A 17,385-nucleotide genomic window follows, 5' to 3' on the forward strand; every position below is an offset into this window, starting at 1 on the left:
TTTAAATGTACAAAATATGAGGAAGTCAATTATACTGAAATAGTTATCAAAATATTTAAAAAGCAACTTTACAGACTTCTTGGTTAAGAAATCCTGCTCTAAACAGACTAGAAGTAGATATAATAAGGGCTTTTCTATCAAAGTAAAACTATTGGCTCTAATGATATAAGCAGAATTAAGTATACAGTTTGAGTTTAAAAAAGGTTCTCAAAGATTGAGTGTTTAAAAGTACCTCAATGGATTCCTTGTTTTGTTTATTCAGTTTATCATAAGACAAATGTAAGGTGCAACTCTGAATTACTAATAGCTCTCTTTCAAAATGTGTTAACATTTCAATTGTTCGTGAATGGTACTCATAATTTAGATAAGTTCATTTTCAGATAAGTCTGCTTTTCTAATCACTTTGCTACATCATCACCTATACATCATCAAGTCTACTAATCTGATGTTGGGATCCCAAATAATAAGTTAATAATTCTACAACCCCTTAAAATTCATTGCTCTCACCAAAAATCTCTCAGTTGCTCAATCTGATGGCCTCTCAGCCCTCTTCTTGCTTGACATCTCTGAAGCATTAGGACCAAGACAGAATGGAGATACAGGGAGGGAAGAGGAGGGAATGAGCATTTATGTAGCACCTATAATGTACTATGATAAATGTTTTACAAATATCATCTCATTTGAGACTTACAGCTAAGAAAGTAGGTGCTATTATGATTATTATTATCACTTCTATTTTACAGATGAAATTGAAGCAAATAAAGGTCAAGTGACTTGCCCATGGTCACACAGTTAAATGTCTGAAGCTGACTTAGAACTCAGGTCTTCTTGACTCCAGGCTCCATCTACTGTGGCATCTAGATACATTAGACATTGTTGGGCCACTCTTTCCTATATTTTCATGACACTGTTCTCTCCTGGCTTTCCTCTTACCTGTCTGACCACTACTTAGTCTCCTTTTCTAGATTTTTCATTCATGTCCCACAATGGGTGCCTACTCCACCTCCCTCTCTCTTGGACCCTTCTTTCTGTCTCTCTCTAACCTGTCTTTTTGTGATTCCATCTGCTTTAATGGGATAAATAATCACCTTAAGCCAGATGACTCCCAGATCTATATTCTCAATTTTTCTCCTGAACTATAGTCCCCTTATCACCAGCTCCCTGCTAGGTATCTCTGAATGGATGTTCTAAAGTTTCTCAAATGCAACATGTTCAACTACAGTACTTACCTTTCCCCAAAACCCCTCCCTCATCAAACCCTCCTATTTCTTTGTGAGGGTACCACCATCCTCCCGACTACTTAGATTTGCAACCTTTGAAATCATACTCCAACTCTTCACTTTCCATCATCCCTCTCCCCATATCCAACAGCTTCTCCAGTCTTAGCCATTTACCTCCCCACCATCTTTGGCACCAATCTCTTTCTCTCCATTCACAAAGTCACCTCCCTAGTTTGAGTCCTCAAACTCTCCCCTGAACTAATGCATCAGCCTCCTCAGATTCCCAGCTTTCAGTCTCTTCTCTAATTCTCCACAGAGCTGACAAAACAATTCTCCTAAAGCACAAAACTAATACTGTCACTCTCCTGCATAAGAACCTTTAGTGGCTCCCTCTGGCCTCTAGAAACTCAACTTGGCATTTAAAGGGTATCACAAAATCTGCCTCCAGCCTCCATTACCAGGCTCATTTCATATTCAATTTACTTATTATTATAGTATTTCCTAAACTCATTAATCACTCCACTTCCTACCTGTGTGAACTGCTGCCTTTTCACTGGCTGTCCCCTATGCCTAAAATGCACTCCCTCCTCACCTCTGGCCCCTTGGAATTCCTAGCTTCATTCTTCCATGCTCAACTCATGTGTCATCTGCTATAGGAAGCCCTTCCTGATCGTCTTAGTACTCTGTCCTTTAACCTCAAATTATCCTTCATATACTTATATCTGTTCATATATCATACCCCTCCCACTCTACTCTGAATGTTACTCAGCAAAAGTCTCACTACCCAAACAGGAACATCTTGTCTGCTGGCTCTTTATCTGTCATTCTGACTAGTAAAAGTTCAGATCCACCCTGTTCCAAACACAGGGTCCCAGGTAAAGACATGTCTGAAAATATTTGTTTGAAAAAATAGATCGATCCTTCAAGATATATAGTTACCTGAGTAAACACAAACAATAAGCATTCCTGCAAATATTAAGTTTTTCTTACTCTACATTTTTCCTTGCTTATACATTATCTAACCAAACAACCAAAGAATAAAAGACTGAAAATATCACTGAGATCACCCTAGTGACAATGGGACATCAATCAAGGATTTAAGTCCTGACCTAAGTGATGGGAGGTGAAGAACCAAAAAACATGACTAACAACCAGTATGTGCAAGAAATATACTAATGGGGAAGAGCCTAATGGGAAAGACAAGTCCACATATAGTAAATAGAGATTAAATACAAGTAAATACAGGGTAGCTTGGAGAGAGGATACTAGCAGTTGGGGAAATCAGAAAAGGCCTTATGTAGGTGTTTGGGCTTCATTGTGAGAGGAGAGAGGTGGAGGTAAGAACAAAGAGCATATTAAAGGTACAAAGAACAGGCATTTTAAAAGCATAGAGAAGGGAGATTAAATATTAAGAGGAAAAGAGAGAAGCCCAACTGAGGTAGACAACAGAGTGAGGGTTAACAGAGGGAGTAATGTTCACTGAGGCTAGAAAAAGGCTGAAGCCAGATTATGAAGATTTTAAAAACTAAACATAAGTTTATATTTTATTCTGGAGGCAATAAGGGGTCACTGGAATTGAATGAGTAGGGGAGTGATATGGTCAGATCTGCAATTAAAGAAAACTACTCCAACAGCAGTATGTGGGATGGACTAGAGAGATGAGGGACTTGAAGCAGAGAACATTCAGGAGGTTGTTAAGAGTAACCCACGTGGGAGTGAGTACAGCCTGAACTAAAGTGATGGGATGTGAAAAAAAGGAGTTGGTTGTGAAAGACATTATAGAGACAGAAATTGGCGTGATTTGACAAGTGACTGGTTATGTGAGGTGAGAGAGACTGTAAGAGTCGAGGATAATATAGAGCTCGCAAACCTGGGATCCTAGAAAGATTAAAGTGTCCTTTGTAGAAATATGGAAGTTTAGAAGAGGGGAAAGGAGGGAGATGAGTTCCATTCTGGACACTCTGAACTTTAGATGTCTCCAAGACATCCAATTTGAAATGTCTAATAGGCAATTGGTGATACAGTACTGAGGTGCTAGGAAAAGTGACCGATGCTGGATAGACAGTGAAATGTGTGAGCTTCCTGCATGTTGTTCGCCCTTCATTTCAAAGAAGACCAATAGGGGCAGCGAGGTGGTGCAGTGAATAGAGTACCGGCCCTGGAGTCAGGAGGACCTGACTCCAAATCTGGCCTGAGATACTTGACACACTTACTAGCCGTGTGACTTTGGGCAAGTCACTTAACCCCAATTGCCCTACATTCTCCCTTCCAAAAAAAAAAAAGCAAAGAAGACCAATTATATCACAGGGTGATGTCTTGACTTGTGTGTGAACTGAATTTAAGTGAGGCAGAGCTGCGCACAGTCGTCAGCCTCATGCTCTCTTCCCGAGTCACCAAAGTCCAGTAGTGACAGGATGAAAGTCAGAACTACTGGCAATGACCCAGAATAAAATAGATGACCTTGGTGTCTTTGATGTCTGACAAAGCCCTAAGCGCTACACAGCACTTGCTTCATGACTGTGAAACAAACTGTTCTCATCTCCTCATTCTGCCAGGGGAAGTCTTCACATGCTTGAGGCAGACACCCCCCCTCCAATTTACCAACAAGCCTGAGGCCTGTCAGTTACCCTCAACATGGTTTAGCCCATATGCCAAGATGGTTTTTACCAGGGTGTGACCACTACATAGGCACCACATATCTAAACTTTTGGGACAAGAACTCAGTATTTGACAAAAACTTCTGAGAAAACTGGAAAGCAGTTCAGGAGAAACTAGATATAGACCAATCATCACTTTCCCATCTCATACCATATATCAAGATACGGTCTAAATGGACATGATTTAGATATAATGATACCATCCTTTATGTCACCTGCACAGAGATAACTGAACTCCTGGAAGCTGATATGGTTGCCAAGAGTGTCTCAGGAGGAGGAGAGGGTCCATAACAGAACCTAGAACATTCAGTTCAGCAACTACAAGGCCCAAGTTAGCCCTACGAAATGAAAGTATTTTAAATACTGGACAATGGGGCAGAAGAGGGCTTGGAGGATATCCATTTCTGGAACTGGCATACTGTAAGCTGTGGCAGGGAGATCATAGAGGGAAGGACAATGAGAGATGTAGGAGTTCATTTTGGCTGGAACAAAAGGGAATAGAATGACATAATGCTGGACAGGTCGGCTAGAGTCAGACTGCAGAAGCCCCTAGATGCAAAGTCAGGAGCTCATACTTTTTTTGATAGGCAACAGGGAACCTGAAGGTTTTGAAACAGTTAACAACATGATCACAGCAGGGAACTGGTTAAGATTACTTGGGCAGCCTATGGGCAATGGACTGTATAGACATGTGAGGCAGTCTTACTAGAATATTCCCAAAATCTTGGCAAGAGACAGACTGGAGAGAGATGTGAGGCGGTCTTACTAGAATATTCCAAAAATGTTGGCAAGAAAGGACAAAGGCGTGTTCTTGGCTACTACAGTTTTCACCTGGAATTCAATAACAATACTTCTGAAAACAGCAGAAAAACAACATAATGACTGCTGAATTTAATGTTGTAAGAGACCAACCATCTCTAGCAGAAATAACATTAGAAAATGGGGAAACAAGAAAAAGAATAAACAATAATACAGACAAGCTTCAATAAGAGGAAGGTTCAGCTTCCAACCACAAGTTACCTTGTTCCTGGCATTGTTACTCACTGCATCTCAGCACAGTGAAGCCACGGTGCTTTTTTCCAATTACGTCTACTTCAGCAAACCTCTACAACTGTTCAAAAAACAAGAAAATGCTACGGTGTGAACTATGAGACTCTTTGCAAACTTTCAAAGCAAAAAATGCTTGCTTGAAAGACAAGGGCACTCAAGAAAGCTGAGAATCAGGCCCAAGTCTGCTACTTACTAGCCATATGACCTGTGTACACTGCTTTTCTAAGAGTCTCAGTTTTCTCATCTGTAACATGAAGGTCCCACTCAGCTCTGACATTTTCTGATTTTATCCAGAAGTCAAAAGGAAAAAGTAAGCACAATTAGTATCATCCTCCCTCTTCCTGTCTCCCCCATTCTTTCAACAATAACTACTCACATTTTTTTTTAATTTAAGAAAAATCTATTTCTCTCCACGTTTCTCACCACTAAAAAAGGAAAAAAAGAACATCCCTGTAGCAAATAGGCAAAACCAACTAAAAGAAATCCCCACATTGAGTATGTCCAGAAAGCGTATGTCTCATTCTGTAGCCTGAGTCCGTCACATCTGTGAGGGTTAGTGAAATGTTTCATCAGTTCTCTAGAACAGGAGGCAGCAAATTAAGCCCCTTGGGTAAAATCCACCAAATCCCACCAATGCCCATTTGTTTACTGTTTGTGAGCTAGGAATATGCCTACTCTTGCTTTAGAACTGTGGTTGGTCACTGTGCTGATCGGAGTTCTTCTGTCTTCCAAAAGCAGCTCCATGGCACAATGAATAGAGCAGTGGGCTTAGAATCAGGAAGTGCTGAGCTCAAATGCAGCGTGACACTTAGTAGCTGCATAACCCTGGACAATCACTTAAAAAAAAAAACACAAAACTATTTGCCTCAGTTTCCTCAACTGTAATTTTAAAGTCTTAACACAGAAGCTGGCACACAACAGGTTTAATATAAATACTTATTCCCTCCCTTATCCTTTCTTCTTCATTATTTTTTACAGTCTATTTCTTTACATTCATATGCCAGAATTTAGTCATCACCCAATGGATGGGCACACCTCTAGCTTCTAGTTCTTTACCACTGCTATAAATATGTTTATATCTGTAAGTCCCTTTCCTCTTTCCATCTCTTTAGGGGACAGGGTTAATAGGAGGTATATCTAGGTCAAAACTGAACAGTTTTGGAGACAGTTCCAAATTGCTTTCCAAAATGGCAGGACCAATTCAAAACTCCACCGACAGTACATTTAGTGTGCCTCTGTTCCTGCAGTGCACCTCCAACACTTTCCTTATTTGTCAACTTTGCCAAAAGTCCAGCGCATTTTTTAACTACACCACATTGTCAAGCTGAAAGGCCTCTTTAAGCTTATTTAATTTGGCTCCTTCATTTTACCGATGAGAAGCAGAGGTCCAGAGAGGGGAAGGAATATGAAGAAAATCACAAAGCTAGTTGCTTTGTACAACACCACCCCTGAAAGCCAGAATGGTACAACGTGCCAGACTCAGGCTTGCTGGGCTACTCAACATTAAACTCTTACATCTCTCTAAACCTCAGCTCCCTCATCTATACAACAGACAGAATACTTGAACTACTCAAATTCCCAGCAAAGTAGTTTATAAACATAATACATGACAAAAATGTGAATTACTCCTCATATCCCTTTTGATGTCTATACACTGTCTCATCCTGGCACAGAGGTCTGTGGATGTTCAAAGGCTATACCAACAAAGCATGATCTGATAGGTTCTCCCAAGCAAGAAAGGAAAGGAGTCTTCTAATATAGTTTTGGTGAAGTTTGTGGCTCAAAATTCCAAATGATGCTATAATCTGAATTACAGAAATTTAAACAGAGGAAATTCAACCAATGGAAGTAGTTGCCTAGTGGCATCAGTGCCCAGAGAAACAGACTTCAATATTATTTCCTATGAGGATCCTCTACTCTAGCATAGCGCATTCAAAAGAAACTAGTCCTAATTGTTTACTACAAGGAACAGTTTGGATTTTCCTTGGTCTCTAAAATGTCCAAACAACTCATAGAATGATGCAAAGGATTTGGGAGCTCTGGAAAAGCAATAGTTCACACATCTATTTCTAGAACCACCAAACTAAAAGCTTTGCAACAACAGTACACAAAATCTCAAACCCTGCATAAAGATGAAACTATATGTTTGATGCTTTGATTTCTAATCTCACTCAGAAGACTAGAAATCAGATCCCCTATGAATAAAAGGTCAGCTTTTCAGGTACATGACATTCAGAAGGGCAACTCAGATGCTAAAGTACCTTGAGTCTCAATCATAATGAAAATCAGGTGAAGGAATGAGGCTGGAAAGGTGACTCAGGGGAACATGACAGCTGTTTTAAAGTATATGAAGAGCTGTTATGATGAGGTGAGAATAGATTTATTCTGTTTGGTCTCAGAGGACAGAAACAGGAGCAATAAACAAAAGGTGCCAAGAAGAAGATTTAGACTTGATGTCAAGAAAAAGTTCCTAAAAACTATTCTCCATGAGTTCAACTGTCTCTACCACACATGATACTTTACTTTCCATTAGAAGGGCTGCAACTCTGTACGGCCATTCAGATAATGACATTTCATGGTAGTTTATCTACACAGCATGCTGCATTAAATATTCAATAAAAGACAAAAACAACAAAAACCCAAGGATGACTGTCTCAAAGTGGAAGGAGCTCCTTGAGAAGGCAATGACCATATAACCACTATCACAGTATGCTACGCCAGAGACTCATTTCAGAAATAGGTTGAGCAGGATGGAAGCTGAGGTCCCTTTCAACTTGAAATGCTGCAATTTTGTGACTCGTTCAAGGTCACAAAAGTTCGAGGTAGCAGAACTGGAATTGCAACCCAGGTTTTCTGACTCCAAATGCTGATTAGAGAACAATGTAAAATCTACACCACAGTTAAATGTAAAAACAGAGCAACTACTGGTATGCAGTTTGTAATTGTAACCCCTCCCCCCCCAACCTGCAATGATACATTTCGAGTCAGTTGGCATTTATTAAGAACCTACTATGTTCCAGGTATTGTGCTAAGTGATGGGGATAGAGAAGGCATAAAAAGTCTCTGCTCTCAAAGAACTCACAGTCTAATGGGGAAGATGGCATGAAAACAATATGTTCAAACAAGATATAGTCACAATAAATTGGAGATCATCTCAAAGGGAAAGTCCTAAGATTAAGAAAGACCTTTCTGCAATTACTAAGATTTGAAGGAATCCAGGGAAGTCAGGCAGTGGAGATGATGAGAGGGTGAGTGATCCAGGCATGAGACACAGCCAGTGAAAATGCTTAGTCAGGAAATGGCAATAGTGTGAGAATCAGCAAAGAGGTCAGCATCAGGACATGGAGGACAGAAGATAGAAAACTGGAAAGGCAGGAAGGGGTCAGATTATGAAGGGCTTTGAAAGCCATCAAACAGGATTTTATATTTGATCCTGTAAGTAAGAGAGAACCACTGGAGTTTACTGAATAGAGGGTAATATTAGACTTATGTTTTAGGAAGAACAATTTGGCAGCTGAGTTGGAGGATGCACTGGAGTGTGGAGAAACTTGTGACAGGGAGACCAACCTGCAGGCTATTGCAATAGTCCAGGTATAAGGCTACAAGGGCCTGCAACAGGGTGCTGGTAGTGTCAAAAGAAAGAAAAGGCGTGTATGCCAGAGGTGTTGGGAAGGTAAAATCAGCAAAAGATCAGATACAAGGAGCTAAGGGATGGTACTTAAGTAGCAAGCCTGGGTGATTGGGAGAATGGTGGTACTCTATATATCGTGTTTCCCCGATAATAAGACCTATCCCGAAAATAAGCCCTCCCCTTACTGTGTAAGATTCCTCTAAAATAAGCCCTCCCCCGAAAATAAGCCCTATTGAGATTGCTACTGTAGTGAAGGTGATCCCCTGCGCTACACGCTACAGTACAGTATGCTCTGTATGCACCGTCCCCCCCCCAAACGCACGCCGTACTCCGAGCTGCATCCAATCAGAGCTGCAGCAGTGAGCGCATCATCCTGTTCTTCCCCAGTGATTTGCTTATTGAATAAAGGTACATTTTTTTGTTCACATTTACCTGTTTATTAAAATTGCTGCCAATGTTCATTAAAAGAAGCCCTCCCCTGAAAATAAGCCCTCTGGTGTTTTTCTGTCCAAAAAAATTAATAAGACAGTGTCTTATTATCGGGGAAACACGGTAGTAAGAGGAAAGTTAGGAAGAGGAGAAGGAGGTGATAAGTACAGCCTCAGACATGTTGAGTTTAAGATATCTACAGGCCATATAATTCAAATGCTTAAAAGTTAATTGGGGATGAGAGACTAGAGGTCAGAGGAAGAGTAGGGCTAGACAACTAGATCAGAGAATCCTCCACATAAAGATGATAACTGAATACATGGGAAGTGATGAGAATATTAAGTGAAATGATACAAAAGGAAAAAGAGAAGAGGGCACAGGGCAGAACCCTGTGCCAGGAGGGACACCTACAGTTAATGGGCATAACCCAGGTAAAGATCCAGCAAAAGAGACAGAAGGATCAGTCAGATGAGAAGGAGACAATCAGGAAAGAACAGTGTCACAAAAACTTAGAAAAGAGTATCAAGAAGAAAATGATAAACATATCAAAGACTGCAGAGAGGTCAAGAAGGATGAGAGTTGAGAAAATGTTGTTGGATTTAGCAATTGGATCACTGGTAACTTTGAAGAAAGAAGTTTCAATGGAAGGATAAGGTCCTTCAATTGGAAAGAGTTTTTTAGAGAAGTGAAAGGTATTTCCTGCAGAGGCAGGTATTGCAGACAGCCTTCTCAAGTAGTTTAGCCACAAAAGAAGAAAGATGAGGAATGACAGCTAGCAGGGGTGGTCAGATCAAGTGAGGCTTTTTTTTAATGGGGAAGATGCAGATATGTTTGCAGGCAGCAGGAAAGTAGCCAGTTGACAGATGAACGAGGAGTCAATCTTCTGGAGAAAATGGGATAGAATAGGATCAATTGTCCCAGAAGGGTTAGCCTTAGCAAGGAGAAAGGGCTCTTCTTTATGTGAAACAGATGAGAGAGGAGATAGTATCAGAAGGCATCTAAGTGATGTGAAAAAGGAAGAGGGGAGAAGAGCGTACTCTCTGAGAAAGATTCGCTCTTTAAGAAGGGCCTTAATTTTTCAATTGTTTCAAAAAAGTGTGAGGCAAACTCTCTCAACTGAGAGGACAGGAGGACCATGAAAAGTTTGAGGAGGGATGAAAAGGCCTGGAAATGCTACTGTGGTGAATGGGATAGTGAATCCACTAGAAAGGTGTAAAAAGATGGCCTTGCAGCAGTGAGGGCCCAGTTGAGGTTATGTAACATAAACTTGTAATGGACTCGGTAGTTTCACGATTTTCTTCTTTGTTCAGCAGCTGAGGAACAGGAGGGAAAGAAACAGATTGTGTGAATAATCCAAGGTTGGGGTTTGGAAGAACAAGATCTCTGGTAAGATAAAGGGTAAGGGACAGGAAAAAAATGAACAGTATAGAGGTGAAATGGTTCACCAGGCAAGAGAAAAGAGTGTAACCAGTGCAGAGGTGATGGCCTGGGAAAGAAATGAGGGGATAAGGGATTATAAATCTCAGTGAGAACAAAGAAGAGAGTTTTGGAGTTATAAAACAGAGGGAGAAATAGAAAGACAACAGATTAAAGGATTTCAAATTATATTCACAGGATTTTAGACTTGGAAAGGACTAATCCTCAAATTAATCTAGTTCAATTCTTCCTGTTTTACAGCTATGCAAAAGTGAGTCTTCAAGTTAAATGCCTTGTCCATGGCCCAATGGGTAGTCCAGGGAGTACCAGTGAGATCTGAACCCAGGTTCTGACTCCCACAGGCAAAGCTCTTTTTTCTTTGTCATTCAGCCTCATTCAGACAGAATGAGACTCCACTAAGGAAGCAGAGTTGGTCAACATGAGTTGAACTAAGAGGTTATGGTCAAATCTGTTAAGTTTTATAATAAAATTTTCTAGTTTTCTTCACCTATTCCAAGGAGAAAAAAAAAACCACATATTACACATATATAAATACTAAGCACTTATGGATGGAATTTTCTGCACTGACCACAGCTGAGCATAGAGAACCACTGCCTTGATCCAAAGAACACAAAAAAATAAATCTCTGAATATGTAGAAACCAACAAATGGAGTAAATATCAGAACTAGTCCTAGATCTGTATGCTGGCACAATAAACAACAAAAGCAACTTTGCTATTTTAATGCTTGGTAGAACACTCAGTTCTACCAGAACAAAGAGTTTCCTAAAGCAAGTTATGTCCACCCTACCTTAACAGGCTCATTTCACATTACTTTCCCTCTCCATGACTCCCATGTTCTAGAAATGGTTTGGGTAGTGAACTACTGTTCACTTTCCCACCTCCTGCAGTATCACAGGCTGCCCCAGAAGCAGTCTTTGGTCAGAATCACACTTCAGAGTTGGAATGGACCTCAGTGGCCACTCCTTTCAAAATACTTCCGTTCTTTTAAGGATTAGATCAGGTACTATTTTTTCTAAGAAGGCTTCCTTACAGATAATCTAATCCATCACATATGTCAATTCTACAATATTCTCAAAAAGCCATCATCCAACCTCTTGTTTGGCGATCCCCAATGAAGGAGGAAGATCCACTGCCTCCCAAAGTGGATAAATCTATTTTTGAACCACTCTTAGTAAGTATATCCCTGCATCCAACCTACATATAGCTCTGGGAACTTCTTTTCTTTGTTCCCCAGTATTCCTCCCTGGAGCCAGAAAAAGTCCAATTCCTCTTCCATATTAGCCTTCAAATACCTGAAGACAAGTATGCGCTTCCCCAAGTCTTCCTTTCTGCAATGTAAATATCACTACTTCATTCAAGTGATTACACATATGGAAGGAATCATGTTCTTCAGTGTTCCTTTCATCATGTTCATCCTTTTCCATACTCCAGCCTATCTGTTGTTCCATAAGCATACAGTACTTCAAACAGGGCCCAACTAAGGCTATTGCTTTCCTCAGTTAGGACACTCTACCTCTTTTAACATAGCACAGGGGTGGGGCGGCCAGGTAGCACAGCGAGTAAGAGCTCCGGCTCTAGTGTCAGGACGACCTGGAGATCGAATCCCGGGCTCAGACACTTAGCACCCACCCAGAAACACCTGGCCGGGTAACCTTGAGCAAGTTACTTAACCCCAATTGCTTAGGGGCGGCCACGTGGCTCAGCAAGTAAAAGCACAGGCTCCAGTGTCGGGATGACCTGAATCAAATCCAGGCTCAGATACTCAGCACCACACCCAGAAATAACTGGCCTTGTAACCTTGAGCAAGTTACTTAACCCCGATTGCTTTAAAAAAACAACAACAACAACAAAAAACATAGCACAGGGGAGCATTACCTTTTTGTTCACCAAATCAAACAGTCAATGTGTACTCTAAATTCACAGCCCACAAAAGCCCTCAGACTTCTCAAAAGGATCTATTTTCCTAGTTACATCTAGTCAGGCCCATGTTGTATTCATAAAGCTAGTCTTTTGGAACTTAATAGAAATTTACATTTTGTCCAATAATTTCTTCTTATCTGATGCAGTTGCTTGCTTGTTCTTGTCTACCAAGATCTTTTTGAATCTGTTTCTGTGATCCAATCTATTATGAGCTATTCCCCTAAGCATCATGTCACTAGCAAGACATGTATCTACTACCCAACTCAATTAACAAATATTTTGAACAGCACAAAGTTACCCTTCTCCAGGGTCAGAGAACATCACAATCCCCATGACTCACTGCCTAATTACAAAGTAACAAGTTGTGAGACTTCCTGAAAAAAAAAAAAAAACACCTCCCCTAAGCTTCTCCTGTTGGGCTCTGCTCCCACCCTTCAGCAAACTCCTCCAACCACAGGTTCCACCTGACCACATTCAGGGGGCAGAGTATATTTTCAAGTCAGGGAAGATCTTCAAATTTCCATTACCATTTCATTAAGAAAATGATACTTGTAATTCTTAAGAACTTTATCACTATTAGGACAACTAGAAGGGAGTATACGCAGACAGGTATGATCCGACTATGATAAGATGATGCACCCCCAAAAATTTAGGATTGTACTAGGAGAAAGAAAAGACAATGGGGTAAATTATATGGGGGGAGGGACAAAGATAGAGATAGAGAAGGATAAACAGGAGAAAAATAGGATGGAGAGAAATATTTAGTTATCCTAACTGAGAATGTGAATGGGATGAACTCTCCCATAAAACTGAAGCAGAGAGTAGAATGGATTAAAAATCAGAGTCCTTTAATAAACCATTTACAAGAAACACATCTGAAGCAGACACACACACACACACAAAGTAAGGTAAAAGGCTGGAGCAGAATCTACTATGCTTCAGTTGAAACAAAAAAAGGGCAGGGGCAACAATCATGGTGATGTCAGACAAAGCAAAAGCAAAAATAGATCTAATTGAAAGAAAAAGGAAGGAAAATATACCTTGCTAAAAGGCATAGACAATTAAGTATTATCAATACTAAACAAAAAAGCACCAAATGGTATAGCATCTAAATTTTTAAAGAAGTTTAGTGAGTTACAGGAGGAAATAGGAAAACTATATTAGTGGGGAACCTCAACGTTCCCCTCTCAGAACTAGATAAATCTAACCACAAAATAAACAAGAAAGTTAAGGAGATGGATAGAATTTTATAGAAGTTAGATAATGACAAATCTCTGGAGAAAAATAAGTATAAAGAAATATACTTATTTTCTCAGCAGTACATAGTGCCTACACAAAAACTGGCCAATATTAGGGCATAAAAACCTCAAAACCAAATGCAGAAAATAAAAAACATTTAATTCACCCTTTTTAGAGCATAATGCAATAAAAATTACATTCAATAAAGGGCAGTGGAAAGACCTATTAAAAATTAATTGGAAACTAGATAATCTAATCCTAAAGAATAAGTGTGTCAAAGAACAAATCATTTTAAAACATAAACAATTTCATTAAAGAGAATGACAACAATGAAACAACATTCCAAAATTTATGGGATGCAGCCAAAACAGTACTTAGGGGAAAATTTATCTCTACTAACAAACATCAATAAAATAGAGAAAGAACAGATCAATAAATTAGGTATATAATTTTAAAAACTAGGAAAAGAAAAAATTTTAAAAGTCCAATTGAACACCAAATTGCAAATCCTGAAAAATCAAAGGCAAGATTAATAAAGTTTGGGGAAGGTAGGTGGCACAATGAATAGGGCACTGGCCCTGGAGTCAGGAGGACCTGAGTTCAAATCTGACCTCAGACACTTAATACTTACTAGCTGTGTGACCTTGGGCAAGTCACTTAACCCCAACTGCCCTGTCCTCCAAAAAGAAAAAAAAAAAGATTAATAAAGTTGAAAGTTAAAAGAAAACAAAACACCACTGAACTAATAAAACTAAGAGCTGGTTTTATGAAGAAAACAACACCAAACAATAAAATAAATAAACCATTGACTAATTTAATTTCCAAAAGTAAGGAAGACGTTATCAGTATCAAAAATGAAAGTGGTGAATTCACCACCAATGAAGAGGAAATTAAAGCAATGATGAGAAACTATTTTGTTCCATTATACTCCAATAAATCTGATAATCTCAGCAAAATAGATGAATATTGACAAAAATAAAAATTGCCCAGATTAACAGAGGAAATATATTAAATAACCCTATCTTGGAAAAGAAATTGAATAAACCACTAATGAACTCCCTAAGAAAAAATTTCCAGGGCCATATACATTCATGAGTTGAATTCTAACAAACACTTAAACAATTAATAATAATACTACATAAATTATTTTGAAAAATGAGCAAAAAAGGAGTCTCACCAAATTCTTTTTATGACACATATATGGTGTCACATGGAAGAACCAAAACACAAAGAAAACTACAGACCAATTGCCCTAATGAATACTGATGCAAACATTTTAAATAAAATACAAGCAAGGAGATTACATCAATATATCACCAGGATCATACACTACAACCATGTGAGATTTATACCAGGAATGAAGGGCTGGTTCAATATTAGGAAAACTATTAGTATAACTGACCATATCAATGACAAAAACAACAGAAACCATATGATTACCTCAACAAATGCAGAAAAAGCTTCTGACAAAATGTAGGACTCACTCCTATTAAAAACGCTATTGAGTATAGGAGTAAATAGGGCTTTCCTTAAAATTATAAGTAGTTATCTATCTAAAACCATTAGCAAGCATTATCTGTAATAGGGATAAGCTAGAGCCTGTCCAATAAGATCAGGGTGAAAACAAGGAAAACCATTTCCACTACTATTACTCAATACTGTATTAGAAATGCTAGCTATAAAAATAAGAAAAAGAAATTGAAGGAATTAGACTAAGCAATAAAGAAACAAAACTATCACTCTTTTTATTTTTAAAGCAATCTGGGTTAAGTAACTTGCTCAAGGTTACACAGCCAGTTATTTCTGGGTGTGGTGCTAAGTGTCTGAGCCCAAGATTCGATCTCCAGGTCATCCCGACACTGGAGCCGGTGCTCTTACTCGCTGTGCTACCTGGCTACCCCTCAAAACTATCACTCTTTACAAATGATACAATGGTAATACTTAGAGAATCTTAGAGAATCAACTCAAAAAACATTTGAAATAATTAACAACTTTCACAAAGTTGCAGGATATAAAATAAGTCCCCTCCCCACACACACACAGCATTTTTATATATTACCAACAGAGTCCAGCAGTAAGAAATGGGGAAATTCCATTTAAAATAACTGTAGACAATAGAAAATACTTGGGAGTCACCTCGAACTATATGAACACAATTACAACACATATTTCAAATAAAATCATATCTAAACAACTAGGAAAATATTAATTTCTCATAGGAAGGCCAAACCAATATGATAAAAATGACAATTCTACCTAAATCAGTCTACTTAGTGCCATACCAACCAAACTACCAAAATATTATTTTATAGAGCTAGAAAAAAATAAAAGCAAAATTCATCTGGAAGAACAGAAAGTCAAGAATATGAAGGGAATCAATAAAAAAAATATGAAGGAAGGTAGCCTAGATATATAGTACAAGGAGGTAATCATCAAAACAATTTGGTACTGGCTAAGAAATAGTGATGGACCAGTGAAATAGATTAGATACACATTATACAGTAATCTAGTGTTTGATTAAACCTAGAGTTATGCTTTTGGGACAAAAATCCACTATTTAACAAAAACTGCTGGGAAAATTAAAAAAAAAAAACCAGCATGGCAGAAACTAGGTATAAAATAAGATAGGGTCAAAGTGGGCATATGATTTAGAAATAAAGGGTGATACCATAAGCAAATTAGGGGGAACATAGAATAGTTTACCTGTCAGATCTATGGATAAAGGAAGAATTTATGACCAAACAAGAGACAGAGAGGGTCACAGGAAGTAAAATGGATAATTTATTACATTAAATTAAAAGATTTTTGCACAAACAAAACCAATCCAGCCAAAATTAGGAGGAAAGCAGAAAACTAGAGAAAAAATTATGTTTGTCTGATTAAGCCTTATTTCTCAAATATAGAGAGAGCTGGGTCAAATCTTAGAATATGAATCATTGTCCAGTTGATAAATGGTCAAAGGATATGAGCTCACAGTTTTTAGAAGAAGTGTTAGATCCTGGGTTGTGAAATACTCACTCCATGTATTCTTCCCTAAGTGTTAGGCTCCTCACTCCAGGGAAAGCAGGATCTGTTTATCCTCATAATAGTGTTAGCATCTGTAATGTAATGCCAAGGAAAGGCAACTTCCCAGGTTCAAAATACCAGCATAGGTGCTCTCTATTTTATTCAGTAACAAACCCAGAACAGAGAAGATCAAAACATGACATCATTCAAAATACAGCATTTACTAAGTGTGATTAAATAATCTCCAAGGCCTACCCCACCCCAGGACTTTCCAATCATTCAATCAATTACAAAGTCTGTGTTCCAAATACTTCTCCACCCCTAGGCTATACCTTAATTAAGTCCACCACAAAGCCCCTCTTCTCAAATGGAGATTAGTTTCCAAACATAAGTAAAATACATTCATTTGCTCAACCATAGAACACAAAAAGGTCAAAAGTTCCCCACCCCTGGATCACAATTGAATCTACCCCAGAGTTACATCAAGTTTAAACACAGCACTTAATACCCAAATGGAGGTCTTTTCTTCATCTTGACACGAGGCAAGTTCTCAGCAATCTTAGTTCCTGGAGAGACAAGGCTTAGCAAGGCCATAAGATACATTGCCAGTCCCTTCATGAATTTATCCTCTGTCTGTAGAACAGCCCTAGAACCCCTGAACACATTAGCAAAGCCCTCTCCCAGGATTTCTGTAAACATACAACAAGAAAATCCTTCTTCAGGGCTTCTGAACCAACAGAAAGGCTCCCAGACCCCTGCAACAACAGTACTGTCCCTCACCAGTGGACAGTATT

General features: G+C 38.9%; 1 protein-coding gene across 13 annotated transcripts in view; it reads right to left on the bottom strand.

The window, feature by feature from the left end:
• Nucleotides 1-17,385, bottom strand: part of TRIT1 (tRNA isopentenyltransferase 1) — a 92,839-nt gene that overhangs the window by 40,825 nt on the left and 34,629 nt on the right. The window contains exons 1-2 of one of the 13 annotated variants that reach the window (XM_069068025.1): nt 16,604-16,724; nt 508-566 (exon numbers count right to left, since the gene is read on the bottom strand). The exons of 8 other annotated variants lie outside the window; for them this stretch is intronic. The gene's annotated coding sequence lies outside the window, so the exon portion shown is untranslated. Of the gene's footprint in view, nt 1-507; nt 567-1,812; nt 1,906-16,603; nt 16,745-17,385 lie in introns of those variants that run through there. 4 more of the 13 variants (XM_069068024.1, XM_069068023.1, XM_069068027.1 and 1 more) reach the window with 4 other exon arrangements.

Source organism: Petaurus breviceps, unplaced genomic scaffold (genome assembly GCF_028583685.1).
Source record: "Petaurus breviceps papuanus isolate PSGF00001 unplaced genomic scaffold, PetGlider_PUasm1.0 90760, whole genome shotgun sequence".
NCBI lineage: Eukaryota > Metazoa > Chordata > Mammalia > Diprotodontia > Petauridae > Petaurus > Petaurus breviceps.